The sequence below is a fragment of the Calliopsis andreniformis genome, unplaced genomic scaffold (genome assembly GCF_051401765.1).
Source record: "Calliopsis andreniformis isolate RMS-2024a unplaced genomic scaffold, iyCalAndr_principal scaffold0017, whole genome shotgun sequence".
In the NCBI taxonomy this organism is placed as follows: Eukaryota; Metazoa; Arthropoda; class Insecta; order Hymenoptera; family Andrenidae; genus Calliopsis; species Calliopsis andreniformis.
Genome location: NW_027480429.1, coordinates 3,660,625 through 3,673,389, shown reverse-complemented (window position 1 = coordinate 3,673,389; position 12,765 = coordinate 3,660,625).

The window sequence follows — 12,765 nt, the reverse complement described above, 5'->3', positions numbered from 1 at the left end:
GGAAAAAGTGTTCTTTTTATTTTGTATTTTATGCTTCGGGCGTTGACTTCTAAGGCCATACCTATTCGATCTGGTGGAGCAACGCCCTAGAGTGAAGCCTAGGTTGCCCGGAACATAGAAATGACCATAACCTTCACACCGGTTGCAAATATTCGTTTTATACGATGGAAAAACTGTTTTATTTATATTGTGTTTTGTGCCTCTGGAGCTGACTTCCTAGGCCCTAACTATTCGATCTGGTGGAGCAACGCCATAGAGTGTAGCCTAGGTTGCCCGGAACGTAGAAATGACCATAACGTTCACACTGGTTGCAATTATTCGTTTTATACAGTGGAAAAGCTGTTGTATTTATATTGTATTTTATGCTTCTGGCGTTGACTTCTAAGTCCCTAGATATACGATCTGGTGGAGCAGCGCCCTAGAGTGAAGCCTAGGTTTCCCGGAACGTAGAAATGACCATTACCATCACGCTGGTTGCAATTATTCATTTTATACGATGGAAAAACTGTTGTATTTTTATTGTATTTTATGCTCCGGGCATAGACTTCTAAGGCCCTGGCTATTCGATCTGGAGGAGCAACGCCCTTGAGTGAAGCCTAGGTTGCCCGGAACGTAGAAATGACCCTAACTTTCAAACCAGTTTCAATTATCCGTTTTATACGATGAAAACACTGTTGTATTTATTTTGTATTTTATGCTTCTGGCGTTGACTTCTAAGGCCGTATCTATTCGATCTGGTGGAGTAACGCCCAAGAGTGAAGCCTAGGCTGCCCGGAACGTAGAAATGACCATTACCTTCACACTGGTTGCAATTACTACTGTTACACGATGCAAAAGCTGCTGTATTTATATTGTATTTTATGCTTCGGGCATTGACTCCTAAGGCCCTAACTATTCGATGTGGTGGAGCAATGCCCTAGAGCGAAATCTAGGTTGCCAGGAAGGTAGAAATGACCATATCGTTCACACTGGTTGCAATTATTCTTGTTACGCGATGGAAAAACTGTTGTATTTTTATTGTATTTTATGCCTCTGGCGTTGACTTCTTAGGCCCTAACTATTCGATCTGGTGGAGCAACGCCCTAGAGTGAAGCCTAGGTTTGCCCGGAACATAGAAATGACCACATCCTTCACACTGGTTGCAATTATTCCTGTGACACGATGGAAAAACTGTTTTATTTTTATTGTGTTTTATGCCTCTGGAGTCGACTTCTTAGGCCCTAACTATTCGGTCTGGTGGAGAAACGCCATAGAGTGTAGCCTAGGTTGCCCGGAACGTAGAAATGACCATAACTTTCACACCGGTTGCAATTATTCGTTTTATACGATGGAAAAACTGTTGGATTTATTTTGTATTTTATGCTCCTGGAGTTGACTTCTAAGTCCGTAGCCATTCGATCTGGTGGAGCAACACCCTAGAGCGAAGCCTATGTTGCCGGGAACTTAGAAATGACCATAACTTTCATACTGGTGCAGTTATTCGTTTTATACAATGGAAAAGCAGTTCTATTTATTTTGTATTTTATGATTCGAGCATTGACTTCTAAGGCCCAAACTATTCTATCTGGTGGGGCAACGGCCAAGAGTCAAGCCTATGTCGCCCGGAACGTAGAAATGACCATAACTTTCACACTGGTTGCAATTATTTCTTTTATACGATGGAAAAACTGTTGGATTTTTATCGTATTTTATGCTTCAGGCGTTGACTTCTTAGGCCCTAACTATTCGATCTGGTGGAACAACGCCCTAGAGTGAAGCCTAGGTTGCCCGGCATGTAGAAATGACAATAACTTTCACACTGGTTGCAATTATTCGTTCTATACGATGGAAAAACTGTTGTATTTTTATTGTACTTTATGCTCCGGGCGTAGACTTCTAAGGCCCTAACTATTCGATCTGGTGGAGCAACGCCCTAAAGTGTAGGCTAGGTTGCCCGGAAGGTAGAAATGACCATATCTTTCACACTGTTTGCAATTATTCATTCTATACGAGGGAAGAACTGTCGTATTTTATTGTACTTTATGCTTCTGGCGTTGACTTCTTAGGCCCTAGCTATTCGATCTGGTGGAGCTGCGACCTTGACTGAAGCCTAGGTTGCCCGGAACGTAGAAGTGACTACCTCTTCCACACTGGCTGCAATTATTCGTGTTATACGATGGAAAGACTGTTGTATTTTTATTGTATTTTATGCCTCTGGCGTTGACTTCTTAGGCCCTAACTATTCGATCTGGTGGAGCAACGCCCTAGAGTGAAGCCTAGGTTTGCCCGGAACATAGAAATGACCATAACTTTCACACCGGTTGCAAATTTTCGTCTTATACGATAGAAAATCTCTTTTATTTTTATTATGTTTTATGCCTCTGGAGTTGACTTCTTAGGCCCTAACTATTCGGTCTGGTGGAGAAACGCCATAGAGTGTAGCCTAGGTTGCCCGGAACGTAGAAATGACCATAACTTTCACACCGGTTGCAATTATTCGTTTTATACGATTGAAAAACTGTTGTATTTATTTCGTATTTTATGCTCCTGGAGTTGACTTCTAAGTCCGTAGCCATTCGATCTGGTGGAGCAACGCCATAGAGTGAAGCCTATGTTGCCGGGAACGTAGAAATGACCATAACCTTCATACTGGTGCAGTTATTCGTTTTATACAATGGAAAAACAGTTCCATTTATTTTGTATTTTATGATTCGAGCGTTGACTTCTAAGGCCCAAACTATTCTATCTGGTGGAGCAACGTCCAAGAATCAAGCATATGTCGCCCGGAACGTAGAAATGACCATAACTTTCACACTGGTTGCAATTATTCGTTTTATACAATGGAAAAGCTGTTGTATTTATATTGTATTTTATGCTCCGGGCATAGACTTCTAAGGCCCTGGCTATTCGATCTGGAGGAGCAACGCCCTTGAGTGAAGCCTAGTGTGCCCGGAACGTAGAAATGACCCTAACTTTCAAACCAGTTTCAATTATCCGTTTTATATGGTGGAAAAACTGTTGTATTTATTTTGTATTTTATGCTTCTGGCGTTGACTTCTTAGGCCCTAACTATTCGATCTGGTGGATGAACGCCCTAGAGTGAAGCCTAGGTTGCCTGGCATGTAGAAATGACCATAAGTTTCATACTGGTTGCAATTATTCGTTCTATACGATGGAAAAACTGTTGTATTTTTATTGTATTTTATGCCTCTGGCGTTGACTTCTTAGGCCCTAACTATTCGATCTGGTGGATCAACGCCCTCGAGTGAAGCCTAGGTTTGCCCGGAACATAGAAATGACCATATCCTTCACACTGGTTGCAATTATTCCAGTTACACGATGGAAAAACTGTTGTATTTTTATTGTGTTTTATGCCTCTGGAGTTGACTTCTTAGGCCCTAACTATTCGGTCTGGTGGAGAAACGCCATACAGTGTAGCCTAGGTTGCCCGGAACGTAGAAATGACCATAACTTTCACACCGGTTGCAATTATTCGTTTTATACGATGGAAAAACTGTTGGATTTATTTTGTATTTTATGCTCCTGGAGTTGACTTCTAAGTCCGTAGCCATTCGATCTGGTGGAGCAACGCCCTAGAGCGAAGCCTATGTTGCCGGGAACGTAGAAATGACCATAACTTTCATACTGGTGCAGTTATTCGTTTTATACAATGGAAAAACAGTTCTATTTATTTTGTATTTTATGATTCGAGCGTTGACTTCTAAGGCCCAAACTATTCTATCTGGTGGGGCAACGGCCAAGAGTCAAGCCTATGTCGCCCGGAACGTAGAAATGACCATAACTTTCACACTGGTTGCAATTATTCGTTTTATACAATGGAAAAGCTGTTGTATTTATATTGTATTCTATGCTTCTGGCGTTGACTTCTAAGTCCCTAGCTGTACGATCTGGTGTAACAACGCCCTAGAGTGAAGCCTAGGTTGCCCGGAACGTAGAAATGACCATGACTTTCACACTGGCTGCAATTATTCCTGATACACGATGGAAAAACTGTTGTATCTTTACTGTATTTTAGGCTTCGGGCGTTGACTTCTATGGCCCTACCTATTCCATCTGGTGGAGCAACGCCCTAGAGTCAAGTCTAGGTTGCCCGCAACATAGAAATGACCATTACTTTCACACTGTTTGCAATTATTCATTCTATACGAGGGAAGAACTGTTGTATTTTATTGTATTTTATGCCTCTGGAGTTGACTTCTTAGGCCCTAACTATTCGGTCTGGTGGAGAAACGCCATACAGTGTAGCCTAGGTTGCCCGGAACGTAGAAATGACCATAACTTTCACACCGGTTGCAATTATTCGTTTTATACGATGGAAAAACTGTTGGATTTATTTTGTATTTTATGCTCCTGGAGTTGACTTCTAAGTCCGTAGCCATTCGATCTGGTGGAGCAACGCCCTAGAGCGAAGCCTATGTTGCCGGGAACGTAGAAATGACCATAACTTTCATACTGGTGCAGTTATTCGTTTTATACAATGGAAAAACAGTTCTATTTATTTTGTATTTTATGATTCGAGCGTTGACTTCTAAGGCCCAAACTATTCTATCTGGTGGGGCAACGGCCAAGAGTCAAGCCTATGTCGCCCGGAACGTAGAGATGACCATAACTTTCACACTGGTTGCAATTATTCGTTTTATACAATGGAAAAGCTGTTGTATTTATATTGTATTTTATGCTTCTGGCGTTGACTTCTAAGTCCCTAGCTGTACGATCTGGTGGAGCAGCGCCCTAGAGTGAAGCCTATGTTGCCGGGAGCGTAGAAATGGCCATAACTTTCATACTGGTGCAGTTATTCGTTTTATACAATGGAAAAACAGTTCCATTTATTTTGTATTTTATGATTCGAGCGTTGACTTCTAAGGCCCAAACTATTCTATCTGGTGGAGCAACGTCCAAGAATCAAGCATATGTCGCCCGGAACGTAGAAATGACCATAACTTTCACACTGGTTGCAATTATTCGTTTTATACAATGGAAAAGCTGTTGTATTTATATTGTATTTTATGCTCCGGGCATAGACTTCTAAGGCCCTGGCTATTCGATCTGGAGGAGCAACGCCCTTGAGTGAAGCCTAGGTTGCCCGGAACGTAGAAATGACCCTAACTTTCAAACCAGTTTCAATTATCCGTTTTCTACGGTGGAAAAACTGTTGTATTTATTTTGTATTTTATGCTTCTGGCGTTGACTTCTTAGGCCCTAACTATTCGATCTGGTGGATGAACGCCCTAGAGTGAAGCCTAGGTTGCCTGGCATGTAGAAATGACCATAACTTTCACACTGGTTGCAATTATTCGTTCTATACGATGGAAAGACTGTTGTATTTTTATTGTATTTTATGCCTCTGGCGTTGACTTCTTAGGCCCTAACTATTCGATCTGGTAGAGCAACGCCCTAGAGTGAAGCCTAGGTTTGCCCGGAACATAGAAATGACCATATGCTTCACACTGGTTGCAATTATTCCAGTTACACGATGGAAAAACTGTTGTATTTTTATTGTATTTTATGCCTCTGGCGTTGACTTCTTAGGCCCTAACTATTCGATCTGGTGGAGCAACGCCCTAGAGCGAAGCCTATGTTGCCGGGAACGTAGAAATGACCATAACTTTCATACTGGTGCAGTTATTCGTTTTATACAATGGAAAAACAGTTCTATTTATTTTGTATTTTATGATTCGAGCGTTGACTTCTAAGGCCCAAACTATTCTATCTGGTGGGGCAACGGCCAAGAGTCAAGCCTATGTCGCCCGGAACGTAGAAATGACCATAACTTTCACACTGGTTGCAATTATTCGTTTTATACAATGGAAAAGCTGTTGTATTTATATTGTATTCTATGCTTCTGGCGTTGACTTCTAAGTCCCTAGCTGTACGATCTGGTGTAACAACGCCCTAGAGTGAAGCCTAGGTTGCCCGGAACGTAGAAATGACCATGACTTTCACACTGGCTGCAATTATTCCTGATACACGATGGAAAAACTGTTGTATCTTTACTGTATTTTAGGCTTCGGGCGTTGACTTCTATGGCCCTACCTATTCCATCTGGTGGAGCAACGCCCTAGAGTCAAGTCTAGGTTGCCCGCAACATAGAAATGACCATTACTTTCACACTGTTTGCAATTATTCATTCTATACGAGGGAAGAACTGTTGTATTTTATTGTATTTTATGCCTCTGGAGTTGACTTCTTAGGCCCTAACTATTCGGTCTGGTGGAGAAACGCCATACAGTGTAGCCTAGGTTGCCCGGAACGTAGAAATGACCATAACTTTCACACCGGTTGCAATTATTCGTTTTATACGATGGAAAAACTGTTGGATTTATTTTGTATTTTATGCTCCTGGAGTTGACTTCTAAGTCCGTAGCCATTCGATCTGGTGGAGCAACGCCCTAGAGCGAAGCCTATGTTGCCGGGAACGTAGAAATGACCATAACTTTCATACTGGTGCAGTTATTCGTTTTATACAATGGAAAAACAGTTCTATTTATTTTGTATTTTATGATTCGAGCGTTGACTTCTAAGGCCCAAACTATTCTATCTGGTGGGGCAACGGCCAAGAGTCAAGCCTATGTCGCCCGGAACGTAGAGATGACCATAACTTTCACACTGGTTGCAATTATTCGTTTTATACAATGGAAAAGCTGTTGTATTTATATTGTATTTTATGCTTCTGGCGTTGACTTCTAAGTCCCTAGCTGTACGATCTGGTGGAGCAGCGCCCTAGAGTGAAGCCTATGTTGCCGGGAGCGTAGAAATGGCCATAACTTTCATACTGGTGCAGTTATTCGTTTTATACAATGGAAAAACAGTTCCATTTATTTTGTATTTTATGATTCGAGCGTTGACTTCTAAGGCCCAAACTATTCTATCTGGTGGAGCAACGTCCAAGAATCAAGCATATGTCGCCCGGAACGTAGAAATGACCATAACTTTCACACTGGTTGCAATTATTCGTTTTATACAATGGAAAAGCTGTTGTATTTATATTGTATTTTATGCTCCGGGCATAGACTTCTAAGGCCCTGGCTATTCGATCTGGAGGAGCAACGCCCTTGAGTGAAGCCTAGGTTGCCCGGAACGTAGAAATGACCCTAACTTTCAAACCAGTTTCAATTATCCGTTTTATACGGTGGAAAAACTGTTGTATTTATTTTGTATTTTATGCTTCTGGCGTTGACTTCTTAGGCCCTAACTATTCGATCTGGTGGATGAACGCCCTAGAGTGAAGCCTAGGTTGCCTGGCATGTAGAAATGACCATAACTTTCACACTGGTTGCAATTATTCGTTCTATACGATGGAAAGACTGTTGTATTTTTATTGTATTTTATGCCTCTGGCGTTGACTTCTTAGGCCCTAACTATTCGATCTGGTGGAGCAACGCCCTAGAGTGAAGCCTAGGTTTGCCCGGAACATAGAAATGACCATATGCTTCACACTGGTTGCAATTATTCCAGTTACACGATGGAAAAACTGTTGTATTTTTATTGTATTTTATGCCTCTGGCGTTGACTTCTTAGGCCCTAACTATTCGATCTGGTGGAGCAACGCCCTAGAGCGAAGCCTATGTTGCCGGGAACGTAGAAATGACCATAACTTTCATACTGGTGCAGTTATTCGTTTTATACAATGGAAAAACAGTTCTATTTATTTTGTATTTTATGATTCGAGCGTTGACTTCTAAGGCCCAAACTATTCTATCTGGTGGGGCAACGGCCAAGAGTCAAGCCTATGTCGCCCGGAACGTAGAAATGACCATAACTTTCACACTGGTTGCAATTATTCGTTTTATACAATGGAAAAGCTGTTGTATTTATATTGTATTCTATGCTTCTGGCGTTGACTTCTAAGTCCCTAGCTGTACGATCTGGTGTAACAACGCCCTAGAGTGAAGCCTAGGTTGCCCGGAACGTAGAAATGACCATGACTTTCACACTGGCTGCAATTATTCCTGATACACGATGGAAAAACTGTTGTATCTTTACTGTATTTTAGGCTTCGGGCGTTGACTTCTATGGCCCTACCTATTCCATCTGGTGGAGCAACGCCCTAGAGTCAAGTCTAGGTTGCCCGCAACATAGAAATGACCATTACTTTCACACTGTTTGCAATTATTCATTCTATACGAGGGAAGAACTGTTGTATTTTATTGTATTTTATGCCTCTGGAGTTGACTTCTTAGGCCCTAACTATTCGGTCTGGTGGAGAAACGCCATACAGTGTAGCCTAGGTTGCCCGGAACGTAGAAATGACCATAACTTTCACACCGGTTGCAATTATTCGTTTTATACGATGGAAAAACTGTTGGATTTATTTTGTATTTTATGCTCCTGGAGTTGACTTCTAAGTCCGTAGCCATTCGATCTGGTGGAGCAACGCCCTAGAGCGAAGCCTATGTTGCCGGGAACGTAGAAATGACCATAACTTTCATACTGGTGCAGTTATTCGTTTTATACAATGGAAAAACAGTTCTATTTATTTTGTATTTTATGATTCGAGCGTTGACTTCTAAGGCCCAAACTATTCTATCTGGTGGGGCAACGGCCAAGAGTCAAGCCTATGTCGCCCGGAACGTAGAGATGACCATAACTTTCACACTGGTTGCAATTATTCGTTTTATACAATGGAAAAGCTGTTGTATTTATATTGTATTTTATGCTTCTGGCGTTGACTTCTAAGTCCCTAGCTGTACGATCTGGTGGAGCAGCGCCCTAGAGTGAAGCCTATGTTGCCGGGAGCGTAGAAATGGCCATAACTTTCATACTGGTGCAGTTATTCGTTTTATACAATGGAAAAACAGTTCCATTTATTTTGTATTTTATGATTCGAGCGTTGACTTCTAAGGCCCAAACTATTCTATCTGGTGGAGCAACGTCCAAGAATCAAGCATATGTCGCCCGGAACGTAGAAATGACCATAACTTTCACACTGGTTGCAATTATTCGTTTTATACAATGGAAAAGCTGTTGTATTTATATTGTATTTTATGCTCCGGGCATAGACTTCTAAGGCCCTGGCTATTCGATCTGGAGGAGCAACGCCCTTGAGTGAAGCCTAGGTTGCCCGGAACGTAGAAATGACCCTAACTTTCAAACCAGTTTCAATTATCCGTTTTATACGGTGGAAAAACTGTTGTATTTATTTTGTATTTTATGCTTCTGGCGTTGACTTCTTAGGCCCTAACTATTCGATCTGGTGGATGAACGCCCTAGAGTGAAGCCTAGGTTGCCTGGCATGTAGAAATGACCATAACTTTCACACTGGTTGCAATTATTCGTTCTATACGATGGAAAGACTGTTGTATTTTTATTGTATTTTATGCCTCTGGCGTTGACTTCTTAGGCCCTAACTATTCGATCTGGTGGAGCAACGCCCTAGAGTGAAGCCTAGGTTTGCCCGGAACATAGAAATGACCATATGCTTCACACTGGTTGCAATTATTCCAGTTACACGATGGAAAAACTGTTGTATTTTTATTGTATTTTATGCCTCTGGCGTTGACTTCTTAGGCCCTAACTATTCGATCTGGTGGAGCAACGCCCTAGAGTGAAGCCTAGGTTTGCCCGGAACATAGAAATGACCATAACTTTCACACCGGTTGCAAATACTCGTCTTATACGATGGAAAAACTGTTTTATTTTTATTGTGTTTTATGCCTCTGGAGTTGACTTCTTAGGCCCAGACTATTCGGTCTGGTGGAGAAACGCCATACAGTGTAGCCTAGGTTGCCCGGAACGTAGAAATGACCATAACTTTCACACCGGTTGCAATTATTCGTTTTATACGATGGAAAAACTGTTGGATTTATTTTGTATTTTATGCTCCTGGAGTTGACTTCTAAGTCCGTAGCCATTCGACCTGGTGGAGCAACGCCCTAGAGCGAAGCCTATGTTGCCGGGAACGAAGAAATGACCATAACTTTCATACTGGTGCAGTTATCCGTTTTATACAATGGAAAAACGGTTCTATTTATTTTGTATTTTATGTTTCGAGCGTTGACTTCTAAGGCCCAAACTATTCCATCTGGTGGGGCAACGGCCAAGAGTCAAGCCTATGTCGCCCGGAACGTAGAAATGACCATAACTTTCACACTGGTTGCAATTATTCGTTTTATACAATGGAAAAGCTGTTGTATTTATATTGTATTTTATGCTTCTGGCGTTGACTTCTAAGTCCCTAGCTGTACGATCTGGTGTAACAACACCCTAGAGTGAAGCCTAGGTTGCCCGGAACGTAGAAATGATCATGACTTTCACACTGGCTGCAATTATTCCTGTTACACGATGGAAAAACTGTTGTATCTTTACTGTATTTTAGGCTTCGGGCGTTGACTTCTATGGCCCTACCTATTCCATCTGGTGGAGCAGCGCCCTAGAGTCAAGTCTAGGTTGCCCGCAACATAGAAATGACCATTACTTTCACACTGTTTGCAATTATTCATTCTATACGAGGGAAGAACTGTTGTATTTTATTGTATTTTATGCTTCTGGCGTTGACTTCTAAGGCCGTAGCTATTCGATGTGGTGGAGCAACGCCGTAGGGTGGAGCCTAGGTTGTCCGGAACGTAGAAATGGCCATATCTTTCACACTGGTTGCAATTATTCCTGTTACACTATGGAAAAACTGTTGTATTTTTATTGTATTTTATGCCTCTGGCGTTGACTTCTTAGGCCCTAACTATTCGATCTGGTGGAGCAACGTCCAAGAATCAAGCATATGTCGCCCGGAATGTAGAAATGACCATAACTTTCACACTGGTTGCAATTATTCGTTTTATACAATGGAAAAGCTGTTGTATTTATATTGTATTTTATGCTCCGGGCATAGACTTCTAAGGCCCTGGCTATTCGATCTGGAGGAGCAACGCCCTTGAGTGAAGCCTAGTGTGCCCGGAACGTAGAAATGACCCTAACTTTCAAACCAGTTTCAATTATCCGTTTTATACGGTGGAAAAACTGTTGTATTTATTTTGCATTTTATGCTTCTGGCGTTGACTTCTTAGGCCCTAACTATTCTATCTGGTGGATGAACGCCCTAGAGTGAAGCCTAGGTTGCCTGGCATGTAGAAATGACCATAACTTTCACACTGGTTGCAATTATTCGTTCTATACGATGGAAAAACTGTTGTATGTTTATTGTATTTTATGCCTCTGGCGTTGACTTCTTAGGCCCTAACTATTCGATCTGGTGGAGCAACGCCCTAGAGTGAAGCCTAGGTTTGCCCGGAACATAGAAATGACCATATCCTTCACACTGGTTGCAATTACTCCTGTTACACGATGGAAAAACTGTTGTATTTTTATTGTATTTTATGCCTCTGGCGTTGACTTCTTAGGCCCTAACTATTCGATCTGGTGGAGCAACGCCCTAGAGTGAAGCCTAGGTTTGCCCGGAATATAGAAATGACCATAACTTTCACACCGGTTGCAAATATTCGTCTTATACGATGGAAAAACTGTTTTATCTTTATTGTGTTTTATGCCTCTGGAGTTGACTTCTTAGGCCCTAACTATTTGGTCTGGTGGAGAAACGCCATACAGTGTAGCCTAGGTTGCCCGGAACGTAGAAATGACCATAAATTTCACACCGGTTGCAATTATTCGTTTTATACGAAGGAAAAACTGTTGGATTTATTTTGTATTTTATGCTTCTGGCGTTGACTTCTAAGTCCCTAGCTGTACGATCTGGTGGAGCAGCGCCCTAGAGTGAAGCCTAGGTTGGCGGGAACGTAGAAATGACCATTACCTTCACACAGGTTGCAGTTATTCATTCTATACGAGTGAAGAACTGCTGTATTTTACTGTATTTTATGCTTCTGGCGTTGACTTCTAAGACCGTAGCTATTCGATGTGGTTGAATACGCCCTAGAGTGGAGCCTAGGTTGCCCGGAACGTAGAAATGACCATATCTTTCACACCGGTTTCAATTATTCGTTTTTTACGATGGAAAAGCTGTTTTATTTATTTTGTATTTGGTGCTTCTGGCCTTGACTTCCTATGCCCTAACTATTCGATCTGGTGGAACAACTCCCTAGAGTGAGGCAGACGTTGCCCGGATCGTAGAAATGACTAACACTTTCACACTGGTTGCAATTATTTCTATTATACGATGGAAAAACTGTTGGATTTTTATTGTATTTTATGCTTCAGGCGTTGACTTCTTAGGCCCTAACTATTCGATCTGGTGGAGCAACGCCCTAGAGTGTAGGCTAGGTTGCCCGGAAGGTAGAAATGACCATCTCTTTCACACCGGTTACTATTATTTGTTTTTTACGATGGAAAGACTGTTGTATTTATATTGTGTTTTATGCCTCTGGAGTTGACTTCTAAGGCCCTAACTATTCGACCTAGTGGAGCAACGTCCTAGAATGAAGCCTAGGTTGCCCGGAACGTAGAAATGACCATAACCTTAACACTGGTTGCAATTATTCCTTTTATACGATGGAAAAACTGTTGTATTTATATTGAATGTTATGCTTCTGGCGTTGACTTCTAAGGCCGTAGCTATTCGATCTGTTGGAGCAACGCCCTAGAGTGAAGCCTAGGTTGTCCGGAACGCAGCATGACCATTACTTTCACACCGCTTGCAATTATTCCTTTTATACGATGGAAAAGCAACTGTATTTATATTGCATTTTATGCTTCTGGCGTTGACTTCTAAGGTCCTAGCTATTCCGTCTGGTGGGGCAGCGTCCAAGGGTGAAGCCTATGTTGCCCGTAACGTAGAAATGACCATCACTTTCACACTGATAGCAATTATTCGTTTTA